Below are 12945 nucleotides of genomic sequence, written 5' to 3' on the forward strand. Positions count from 1 at the left end.
GTTCATTCCACCTAATTTGTAAAAAAAAAAAAAAAATCATACCACTAAACCAAATGCCCTTATAGTGGATCTATCATTTTTAGTTGCCCGTGTGTATATGTTTTCCGCACCTCAATATATGAAATTTATCCACATATTTTTGTGCTTTAGAACCTATTATTATTGTCATGTTAACTTCACATGATCTATCACACAGTTGAAGCAGCATTGCCACTAGAGTCCATGCATTCCTTTAGGATAGATAATTATTTCGTTTGATAATTATTTCGTTTTTTTCAAAATTATGTATTTTATCCTTTTATTAAAAAAAAAAACATTTGAATTTTAAGCAAAATTTCCCTCCAAACTATGTTTTTGAAAAATATTTTTATTTTTTAGTTTTCAAAACTACTTCTGGGCTACAACTGAACAATATTTATATTGTAAAATGGGATTAACTTTTTTTAAGTTGATGTAGTTTCTTTTTATTACTATGTTTACTTCTATCTCATGTTACTCCATTTGTATTTACTTCGTTTTATACAAAAGTTCACCGTAATTAATAAATTCATGTGCTTAATACATTCCCTAGAAAAATAAACTTGTTTGTATCAAGATATATTACAATGAATATGGAGAAAAGAAATTCCAAAAATAAGTAGAAAGTTGAGAATTTCACTCAACCACACAATATCAAAGCTTACTATATGGCTAACATGCAATTCTACAAGAATGACATGAAACTTATAAATGGCCTAGAGGATGCTCAGATTTTGAAGGGAAAATTCTAAACTTGAGAGATCAATTTCATTCATCACAAATCTGATTTTTACATAATAATTTGTAGGTATTTATAGTCTCCCCACAAAAGAAGTTAGTGGCAGGGATTTAATCTCGATCCCCTTGAATCTCCACAAAAGATGAAGTCAATTTGATAATTCTACCATTACAAACTTTATGAAATTAAAAATAAATAAAGTTTTCTAACAACTCATGTAATGATGCTTGCAACTTCATCTGCTCCTTCAACCGTGTAAATATTCACTTCTGAAGCTCCAAATGGTCCTTCCTCAATCTAATAAGCTTGTAACACATGAAATAATAGTTGAACCGAGCCTATCCAATTTTGTAGATGAAGAATAAATGCTTGTTGAATCTTCTTAGCCTTGGATCGTGTAATAGGTATAGTTGGAACATTTGGAACACCGTGGTCCTTATCATCTTCCTCCTCTTCAAAAGGATTCGTGTTTGAGGTGTTACATATACAAACTTGTTACAAACACAAAATAAGAAGGAGACTCAAAAGAAGAACTTACGGGCAAATAATGGTTACTTATGGGTATGGATCCTAGCAACTTATTTAGCACGTTATTCACATAGTTCTATGTACTTGGTACATGGATTATTGATGAACTTAGGTTTATACATAATGTCTTGGGTTAGGCTTTAAGAGTTGAGGTTTTAGCTTAGGAAAACATTAGAGGGTAACCTAACATGGACTGATTCGTGGGAAAACCTACTAGGACTTTGAGGACCTCTTTCCTTCGCCAAACTTATGGGTAAACTTATTTAGATGGTGCAGGAACAAGTTTGGAAATGAACAGTGGACTAGTTCTCGAATTCGAGGTAAACCCATGAACACGATACCCCAAAACAAAAAACTTGTATCTCTCGATTGGGTACTCGATTAAGCTTGCTTCTTGCCCCTAATAGTCTACCCTAATTCATAATTTATAGACGGATTTTCCACTACCATTGAAACATCTAGAATTTCTATAATTTCATTCTTGATTTTTTTGAATCTTCTTCCAGAAATGTCTTCTCGGATTGGAGCCTTCCTTTTTTAAGCCCCTTGTAATTATTATTCTATAAAAAATTTAATGATTCGGGAAGTTTATAAAAATTAGAAAAAGTACCATCTTCTCAATGTTTAATTCTACTTGTTCTTTGCTTCTAGATAAAACTTAGTAGGAATTATACACGGTCTCTTATTGGAGACCTTGAGTGTTGCAAATTCTCCTCTCCTTTGAAAACTTTCGGTCATCGAAAGTGCTTATTCTAAAATAGGCCAGGGTACAAGGTTCTTATTTTCCTTCTGTTTCCCAAGTGGCTTCTTCTACTCTATGATTCTTCCATAGGACCTTAACAAGAGCGATTTCCTTGTTTCTCAATCTTTTGACTTTCTTATCTATTATTTGAATCGTGTCTTCTTTATACGTTAGGTCATCTCTCAAGAAGAGAGTTTCATGAGCCAGTACGTGCGAAGGATCTAGGGTATACTTCCGTAGTATGGATACATGAAAGATATTACGTACTACAGACAAATTTGGGCACTGCCCGATTCTAGATCCAATCCTTTCTAATATCTCAAAGGGATGGATAAACCTAGGTCTTAGCTTCCCCTCTTTACCCTACCTGAGCACCCCTCTCATAGGGTGCTACCTTTAGGAATATATGATCCCCTACCAACAATTCCATGTCCTTGCGCCTTAGATCTCCATAGCTTTTCTCTCGGCTTTGTGCAGTTTGTATCCTAGCTTTAATCTTCTAGACTGCGGCGTTGGTAATTTGCATAGCTCTGGTCCAATAGTTCTCGTTTGCCCCCCTTCTTCCCAAAAGATAGGGGATCAAAATCTTTGTCCGTAGAGAACCTCATATGTGGTCATTTTCATGGTTGCTTGGCAACTATTATTATAAGAGAATTTCATAATGGGTAGGTACTTATCCCAGCTTCCTGCTAAATCGATCACATATGCCCTCAACATTTCTTCCAATATTTGCTTGAGCATTTCTGTTTGACCATCTTTTTATGGGTGGAATGTCGTACTATACCTGCGTTCCCAATGCCTTTTGTTGAATTTTTAAGAAGCGAGATTTAAATCTGGCATCTCGGTCTAATACTATTGCCTTTTGTTGAATTTCCAGAAGCGTACCCAATACCTTTACTGATGAATATTCATTTTTAATGTTAGCAAGAGTAGCTCAGTTGGGAGATTGTTAGACGGAAGATTTGAAGGTCACACGTGTTTTATCCACGTTCAACGCACCTAATACAAGTTTATTACCTGACTATACAAACTAAAAACACAACTTGCTTATTCAATTTAAAATTAGTGATTATTTCTTTTTTAAATATAATGAATTAGCGGAAGTACCTTTACTTATAAATTCTCATTTTTAATATTAGCGGGGATAGCTCTGTTGGGAGAGCATCAGACTGAAGATTTGAAGGTCACGTGTTTGTTATCCACGTTCACTGCACCTGATTCTAGTTGCATAACCCGACTATTCAATCTAAAATTAGTCATTATTCCTTTCTGAAATCTCAATGAGTTATCGAAAATACCTAACATGTTCTAGTTCACCGCACCTTATACAAGTTGGATAACTTGAATATCTTATTAAAAATTAGTGATTATTTCTATTTAAAATTAAAATGAATTAGCGAAAATACCTTTACTGATGAATTTTCATTTTTAATGTTAGTGTGGATAGCTCAGTTGAGAGAGCATTAGATTGAAGATCTAAAGGCCTCGTGTTCAATCTTGCATAATTTGACTATTCAATTTAAAATTAGTGATTATTTCTTTCTAAAATTTCAATTAATTAGCGTAAATACTTTTACTTAAAAATTTTTATTTTTAATGTTAGCAGGGATAGCTCATTTGGATAGAGTCAAATTTAATATTTGAAGGTCACGTGTTCGATCTCCATGTTAACCACACCTATTTCGCATAACTTGACTATTCAATAGAAAATTAGTCATTATTTCTTTTTAAAATCTCAATGAATCAGCTAAAATACCTATACTGATGAATTTTTATTTCTAATGATTGCGGGGATAGCTTAGTTGGGAGAGCGTTAGACTGAAGATCTGAAGGTCACGTGTTCGATCCACGTTCACCGCACTTTGTTTAAGTTGTGCATAATTTGACTCTAAAATTAGTGTCATTAACGATTATTTCTTTTTAAAATCTCAATCTCAATGAATTAGAGGAAGATCTGTCACGTTTTTTATCCAGGCATAAGTTTACCTTTACTTTTTCAATTTTTAATTTTAATATTAGTGAGGAGAGCGTCATATTGAAGATTTAAAGGTAACGTGTTTGATCCACGTTCATTGCATTAGCGATTATTTCTTTTTAAAATCTCAATCTCAATGNAGCTTCCCCTCTTTACCCTACCTGAGCACCCCTCTCATGGGGTGCGACCTTTAGGAATATATGATCCCCTACCAACAATTCCATGTCCTTGCGCCTTAGATCTGCATAGCTTTTCTCTCGGCTTTGTACGGTTTGTATCCTAGCTTTAATCTTCTAGACTGCGGCGTTGGTAATTTGCATAGCTCTGGTTTAATAGTTCTCGTTTGCCCCCCTTCTTCCCAAAAGATAGGGGATCAAAATCTTCGTCCGTAGAGAACCTCATATGTGGTCATTTTTACGGTTGCTTGGCAACTATTATTATAAGTGAATTTCATAAGGGGTAGGTACTTATCCCAGCTTCCTGCTAAATCAATCACATATGCCCTCAACATTTCTTCCAATATTTGCTTGAGCATTTCTGTTTGACCATCTGTTTATGGGTGGAATGTCGTACTGTAACTGCTTACCCAATGCCTTTTGTTGAATTTTTCAGAAACGAGATTTAAATCTGGCATCTCGGTCTAATACTATTGCCTTTTGTTGAATTTCCAGAAGCGTACCCAATACCTTTACTGATGAATATTCATTTTTAATGTTAGCAAGAGTAGCTTAGGTGGGAGATTGTTAGACGGAAGATTTGAAGGTCACACGTGTTTTATCCACGTTCAACGCACCTAATACAAGTTTATTACCTGACTATACAAACTAAAAACACAACTTGCTTATTCAATCTAAAATTAGTGATTATTTCTTTTTTAAATATAATGAATTAGCGGAAGTACCTTTACTTATGAATTTTCATTTTTAATATTAGCGGGGATAGCTCTGTTGGGAGAGGATCAGACTGAAGATTTGAAGGTCACGTGTTTGTTATCCACGTTCACCGCACCTGATTCTAGTTGCATAACCCGCTATTCAATCTAAAATTAGTCATTATTCCTTTCTGAAATCTCAATGAATTATCGAAAATACCTAACGTGTTCTAGTTCATCGCACCTTATACAAGTTGGGTAACTTGAATATCTTATTAAAAATTAGTGATTATTTCTATTTAAAATTAAAATGAATTAGCGAAAATACCTTTACTGATGAATTTTCATTTTTAATGTTAGTGTGGATAGCTCAGTTGAGAGAGCATTAGATTGAAGATCTAAAGGTCTCGTGTTCAATCTTGCATAATTTGACTATTCAATTTAAAACTAGTGATTATTTCTTTCTAAAATTTCAATTAATTAGCGTAAATACTTTTACTTAAAAATTTTCATTTTTAATGTTAGCAGGGATAGCTCAGTTTGGAGAGAGTCAAATTTAATATTTGAAGGTCACGTGTTCGATCTCCATGTTAACCACACCTATTGCGCATAACTTGACTATTCAATAGAAAATTAGTCATTATTTCTTTTTAAAATCTCAATGAATCAGCTAAAATACCTATACTGATGAATTTTTATTTCTAATGATTGCGGGGATAGCTCAGGTTGGAGAGCGACAGACTGAAGATCTAAAGGTCACGTGTTCGATCCATGTTCACCGCACTTTGTTTAAGTTGCATAATTTGACTCTAAAATGAGTGTCATTAGCGATTATTTCTTTTTAAAATCTCATACTCAATGAATTAGAGTATTAGTGAGGAGAGCATCATATTGAAGATTTAAAGGTATCTCAATCTCAATGAATTAGAGGAAGATCTAGCACGTTTTTTATCCAACTGACATAAGTTGACTAAGTTGCACAACTTGACTATTCAATCTAAAACATGTGATTATTCATTTTTTTTATGTTATCTGGAATGGCTTAGTTGGGAGATTTAAAGGTATCTCAATCTCAATGAATTAAAGGAAGATCTAGCACGTTTTTTATCCAACTGATATAAGTTGACTAAGTTGCACAACTTGACTATTCAATCTAAAACATGTGATTATTCATTTTTTTTATGTTATCTGGAATGGCTTAGTTGGGAGAGCATCAGACTGAATATTGGAAGGTCTTGTGTTTGATCGACATTCATTATATCTTATAGTTTAGTTGATTATAAATTCTTCTTAAAATATAATGAATTAGTGGAAATATCTTTACTTATGAATTTTTATTTTTAATCTTAGCGGGGATAGCTCAGTTGGGAGAGTGTCAAACTAAAGATTTGAAGGTCACGTGTTTAATCTTCACGTTCACCGCACCAGTTTCCATTTACATAAGCTAAATATTCAATAAAAAATTAGTTATTATTTATTTTTAAAATTTCAATGAATAATGAATTAGCGGAAATACCCTTACACATGAATTTTGATTTTTAATGTTTGCGGGGATAGCTCAGTTGCGAATGAATATCTCAAGGTTACATGTTTAATCCATGTTCACCGCACTTGGTTTATGTTGCATAACTCTATTAAGTTGCATAACTTTATTCAATCTAAAATTAGTGATTATTTCTTTTTAAAATATAATGAATTAGCGAAAATACCTTTACTTATGATTTTTTTTTTTTAGTGATTATTTCTTTTTAAAATATAATGAATTAGCGAAAATACCTTTACTTATGATTTTTTTTTTCAAATATTAGTGAGGATAACTCAGTTTTGAGAGCGTCAGACTGAAAAATCTGAAGGTCACGTGTTCGATCCACGTTCACCGCACCTGATTCAAGTCACATAACTCGACTCCTGACTATTCAATTTTTTAAAATCTCAATGAAGTAGTGAAAAAATATTTTTATTTTTAACCTTAGCTGTAGATTCAAGTTGACTAACTTACATAACCTGAATATTCATTCTAAAATTAGTGATTATTTCTTTTTAAAATTACTTGACTTTTACTAATGAATTTTTATTTTTAATGTTAGCGGGAGATTCAAGTTGACTAAGTTGCATAACTCGAATATTCAATCTAAAATTACCGATGAATTTTTATTTTTAATGTTAGCAGGATAGCTCAGTTTGGAGAGCACCAGTGAAGATCTAAAAGTCACGTGTTTGATCCCGTTCACTGCACCTAATTCAAGTTGACTAACTTGCATAACTCGAATATTCAATCTAAAATTAGTGATTATTTCTTTTTAAAATTAGTATATAATCTAAATTTAGTGATTATTTCTTTTTAAAATTTCCAAATTTTCATTTTCAATGTTAACCGGGATAACTTAGTTGGGAGAGCGTAATATTGAAGATTTGAAGGTCACGTGTTTGTTCGACCTTCACCACACCTGATTCACTTAGTATAACTTACTATCTTATCTAAATTTAGAGATTATTTCTTTTTAAAGTTTCAATGAATTTGCATAAATAATTTTACTGATGAACTTTGATTATAATGTTAACCATAGATAGCTCAATTCAATTGCGAGTGAGTCTGTAGATCTAAAGATAGCGTGGATTCCTAATTCTTTATTTGACTATAAATGCTCCGTAAGACATTTAGTAAAATGACTCATTTGATTGCATGGAACAATAAAATTGATCTTCCCATAGAATTGTCAATACATTATACTTTCAATGTTGCTAAGTTGAGTCACTTTGATGTAGGTGATGATTTTTCTGATTCGAGGACGAATCCTGAAGAGGGGGATGATGATAAAAATCATGGTGTACATTCTACTTTCAATGTTACTGAGTTGAGTTCTTTTGATGTAGGTGATGATTTTTCGGATTCGAGGACGAATCCTCTTGAAGAGGGGGATGATGAGAAGAATCACGGTGTTCCAACTGGACCTATTACACAACCCAAGGCCAAGAACATTCAACAAGCATTCATACTTCATCTACAAAATTGGATAGGCTAGGTTCAACCGTCATTTCATAAGTAAATATTTGCACGGTTGAAGTAGCGGATGAAGTTGCAAGCATCATTTCATGAGTGGTTAGAAAACTTTATTTATAATTAATTTCATAAAGTTTGTAATGCTCAAATTGACTTGGTCTTCTGTGGAGATTTAAAGGGATCGAGATTAAATCACGGGCACTATTTTTTTTTTGTGGGGAGACTAAATACCCACAAATTATTATGTAAAAGCATATTTGTGATCAATGAAATTGATCTCTTAAGTTGAGACGTTCCCCCTTATAGAAATCTGAACATATCTTTGTCGTTTTTATGTTTGATGCAATTCTTGTGGTAGATTGCATCTGAGTTATTTAGTCAAGCCTTGATCAAGTTCGATTGTGGAGTGACTCAATTTTGAAAAAGGTTCCAAATCTTGCTTCTCACTCTTGGATCTCATAATTTAATTCTAGCTTTATCTCTTGGTTTATCCAAATTTTGTATAAGAAGATGTTAATTTCTTTAATACAAGGGTTCTTGCTTCTACAAAAGCTTGGCTCGTTGGGCTGAAGATTACGGTTGGTCTATCATCCTTCAACGGGATCTTCTATCCCCATGGACTTGCTCTGATGCAGTCGTTCTTCTAACGCCGGTGACACGTCCAGTTGTTGAGATTGATAATGTGAGTTTGTAACCCATCCTTTGAGGTTCTTGGAATGATTCTATAGCTTATCAATTCCATGTTGGGAGTTGGATCATGGGTCTTGGGCGAAGGAATCCTTGGTTTACCGCCCCTTGGAGTTGAAGGAAGTGTCATAAGGCTAATTGTTTTTCAATTTTATTGATTTGTTTGAGTGATTTTATTTGATTTTATTTCAATTTTGTCAAACTCAGTAATTACTTTATGTGCTAGTTCAAAATAAGATGCATAAAAAGAACTTGTAGTAATTAGTTTATTCATCGACCTTTAATCTTAAAAGTAACTTAAAATATTGCAATATTGAGATTCAATCGCCTATTATGAAATTAGGCTCGAACTAAAAAAATAATATTTTTAAAAGATGGAAAAATTCATGAACCAACCAAAATATGTATTCAAAGATGAAGAATTCACAACAACAATCACAAACAATATTAATAAGCATCTTGTCTTCTGGTTTGTCACAATTTCAAACATTAACAAACCTCAATTTCGAGCCGGTGAGTATTATGGATCATAATCGACAATACTTTGCAAGTAGCTTTGAGCATTCACAAAAGGTCGAAAGTTGAATTTCTTTAGAATTGTAACCGAATAACATATGATTATTGTTGAATTTCTAAAAAATACACCACAAATTTCATTTATAGATATAAATGGAACGATTGATATAAAACCGTGATTATATAATTGCATCTTCACTAACAAACCCACCTCAGAGTGATCATCTTCACTAGAGGCTGCAAATTAAGTAGCCTTCCTGGATTACTCAAAAGTGAAGTTTTAAGAAGCTATATTTGAGCAAGAAAAATCATGTTACATGTTTCTGGGATACCACGGAGACATCAATGCAAGCAATCACTACCACCCGAAGTTTCTTTGATATTGTAGTTGGATCTATGAGACTCATCCCTCTGATGTGAAAGAGTAGTTATATCCAACATTCTTACTTGTGTGCCTCTTACAGTACTCTCAACAAATGGATCGCTTGATCTATTATACTCTACTTTACTTTCTCTTGATAACGGTGTGGTATTGACACAACTCATATTGCCGATAATCATCACTTACGTCCTAAACAAGAGTATAGCGGTCGACTATCGTCAAGGACCCATTCACTATTTCAATCATTTCTCTAAATTTTATGTGAATGTTTGATTAATCCACCACACCTAAATGGTGTGAAAGTTATCTTATTTATAATCAAATGAATTACAAGAATATGGAAATAGTAATAAATGGAAATAACAATAAATGGAAAGATACCTATGAAATATTTGCCTTATAATAAAATATCAAATATAATATATATGGTAAACTATAATTTATTACTAAATATCCTTAATACCCCACCGCAAGCTAAGCGTCGGATTTAAACGAACGTGAAGCTTGAATCTGAAAAATTCAAAGAGGTTGAGAAACACTTTTCTTGAAGAAGTCAACAACCTGGTTCAGAGGAGGCGTAGAGAAACACTTTCTTGGCCATCGAAAATTGCAGAGGAATCGCCGCTCAGCGGCAATGCTGCCTTGGCTTCGGCGAGAATATGTCTAACCCATGAAGAGGGATTGTCGCTTAGCGACGATGCTGCCTTGGCTCTGGTGAGAATATTTCTAACCCCAAGAAGTAGAAGGGGAAACCTAGAGCAAGGGACAAAGACAATGTTGTGAATGTTTGATTAATCCACCACACCTAAATGGTGTGAAAGTTGTCTTATTTATAATCAAATAAATTACAAGGATATGGAAATAGTAATAAATAGAAATAACAATAAAGAGAAAGATACGTATGATAATAAGACAAATATTAGATATTTGCCTTATAATAAAATATCAAATATAATATATATGGTAAACTATAATTTATTACTAAATATCCTTAACACCCCACCGCAAGCTAAGCGTCGGATTTAAACGAACGTGAAGCTTGAATCTGAAAAATTCAAAGAGGTTGAGAAACACTTTTCATGAAGATGCTAACAACCCGGTTCTTGGCCATCAAAAATTGCAGAGGGATCGCCGCTCAGCGGCGATGCTGCCTTGGCTTCGGCGAGAATATGTCTAACCCGTGAAGAGGGATTGTCGCTTAGCGACGATGCTGCCTTGGCTCTGGTGAGAATATTTCTAACCCCAAGAAGTAGAAGGGGAAACCTAGAGCAAGGGACAAAGACAATGTTGAAGCCGGAAGAGTCGCCACATTGGGCGAAGGAGCCAATTTTGGCGAGAAGGGCAGTCGGAAGAGTCGCCTCATCGGGCAAAGAAGCCAATTTTGGCAGGAAGGGCGGCGGCAACTTGGTTGGCGAATAGGCCAGTGCGGCACCCAGATTCCGAAGGTAAATCTCTGCAAAAGGTTGATAGGTTTAGGTTAGGGTTTATGTGAAGGATGAAGGTTGATTGGGAAGAAAATGAGAGAGACTATATTGGCCAAAGGGAAAACCGATTTGGTTGGAAAAGGTGAGGTTATATGTACAGAGTATGACGAAAGGTGATTTAGAGGTCAATAGGGTGGAGCCAGAGTAATCAATCGGCTCCGACTACGGCAGCCATGAAGACTGCCCCTGCGGCGTCAAAACCAGCAGGGGTGGTGGAGAAGAAGATTAGAGGATTCAAAAGCCATTGAAAAGAAAGGATCGGGGTTGTTAAACCGAGAGGGCTCTGATACCATGTGAATGTTTGATTAATCCACCACACCTAAATGGTGTGAAAGTTATCTTATTTATAATCAAATGAATTACAAGAATATGGAAATAGTAATAAATGGAAATAACAATAAATGGAAAGATACCTATGAAATATTTGCCTTATAATAAAATATCAAATATAATATATATGGTAAACTATAATTTATTACTAAATATCCTTAATATTTTATGATGCTCTAGTGTTAGATTTCATGGGAATATTGTGTTTTTTTTTTTTTTTACTTGTGTTCCTAATCTTCCTTCTGTGTTTTTGTTACATTTTTTTTAATTATTTTAGTAATTAGCCAATTTAATCAATTCTTCCTTTATGTTTTTTTTTTTAAATTATATTAGCCATTACCTTTGGCTAATTTAATCTATTCTATTTATTTATTTATTTTATTTTTTTTTTTGCTGTTGATGGACGTATCTTTCTGAAACATACTAAATAAAACTAAATAATTGGTTAAGAGAGGATATGAGATATAACTTATTGTTAAATCTCTTTCCATATGAGAATAACTCATTCTCATGTTCATCTTTGCNATTTTTTTCTTAGGATAAAGAGTCATATATCTCTATGACTCAGCTCAATGACACGTCTCTTCGCGGCCAAGTAAGCAGTCTAACCCTATTTTGTAGTATATGATATGTTGTAAAACTTGTATAAATTTATTGTATGTTTTGATTTTCGTGGTAGTTATAAAATGTCATTGGACGTTATAGTGTCTAGATATGGTGANATGAGAATAACTCATTCTCATGTTCATCTTTGCAACCATGTATTAAATTAAGGATTTTATTTCTCTTCGGTCAAAACCATCCTTAAAGGACAAAATTAAAGTTGTAGTTAGTCAATTATAATATTTGACGTGCTAGTTTTCAAACTACTTTAAATAGGTGTAAAGAAAGCATGAGAATAACTTAGTTTCACTAATCNGAGTGGTCATGAGATATATTACTAGCCTTAGGAAAACAGAGAGTTTTTGTTGCAGAGTGCGAGACATCTAATCCATGAAATTGTGGTACTAGAAATGAAGAAACTGGAGATGGTCCCCAAACGTCTATATGGACCATTTCCAATCGCACTTTCTTTGGTTCTCTAGCAGATTTTGTGAAGCTAACTCGTTTATATTTTTCCATAACGCAGCTCTCACAAACACCCATATCAATAGATTTTAGCCCTTCTAAAACTTCATTTGCACCCATCATCTTCATTTCTTTGATGCTCATATGTGCAAGTCTATTAACACTACTGTAGGGTTTAAAAACTTGGTTGTGGTTGCTGTTACTTGAATTGGAAACACTCTTAGCAACAACAACCTTGTTTATACACTCTAGTTGGTGTATACGGTTCCATATTTTAGGTCATGCTACCACCATGACACCCTTCACAATCTTTCCCAAACACTTTCTAAACTCGGCTGCATAACCTGTGCTATCCAACTGACCAATAGAGATCAGATTCTTCTTGAGATCAGAAATATTTCTGACATTCTATAATGTTCACCCACTCATTTCCTGTTAGAGTTTATATGTAGACATCTCTCTTCCCTTCAATCTCCAACGTTTTGTTGTCGGCAATATACACCTTCCTAACATTTTCTTATTTGAAATTTTGAAAAAAATCCTTACTTGGAGACGAATGAAACGATGCAACTGAATCTAAAATTCGAAATTCAATTGGGTTATT

The 12945-nt window shown here is 33.7% G+C and overlaps 1 non-coding gene across 1 annotated transcript; it reads left to right on the plus strand.

Annotated features, from left to right (window-relative positions):
• Positions 1 to 3814: 3814 nt before the first annotated feature.
• Positions 3815 to 3887, plus strand: TRNAF-GAA. The gene has a single exon. It is a non-coding gene; the product is annotated as a tRNA-Phe (tRNA).
• The last annotated feature ends 9058 nt before the right edge of the window (positions 3888 to 12945 follow it).

This window comes from Cucurbita maxima, unplaced genomic scaffold (genome assembly GCF_002738345.1).
Source record: "Cucurbita maxima cultivar Rimu unplaced genomic scaffold, Cmax_1.0 Cma_Scf00129, whole genome shotgun sequence".
NCBI lineage: Eukaryota > Viridiplantae > Streptophyta > Magnoliopsida > Cucurbitales > Cucurbitaceae > Cucurbita > Cucurbita maxima.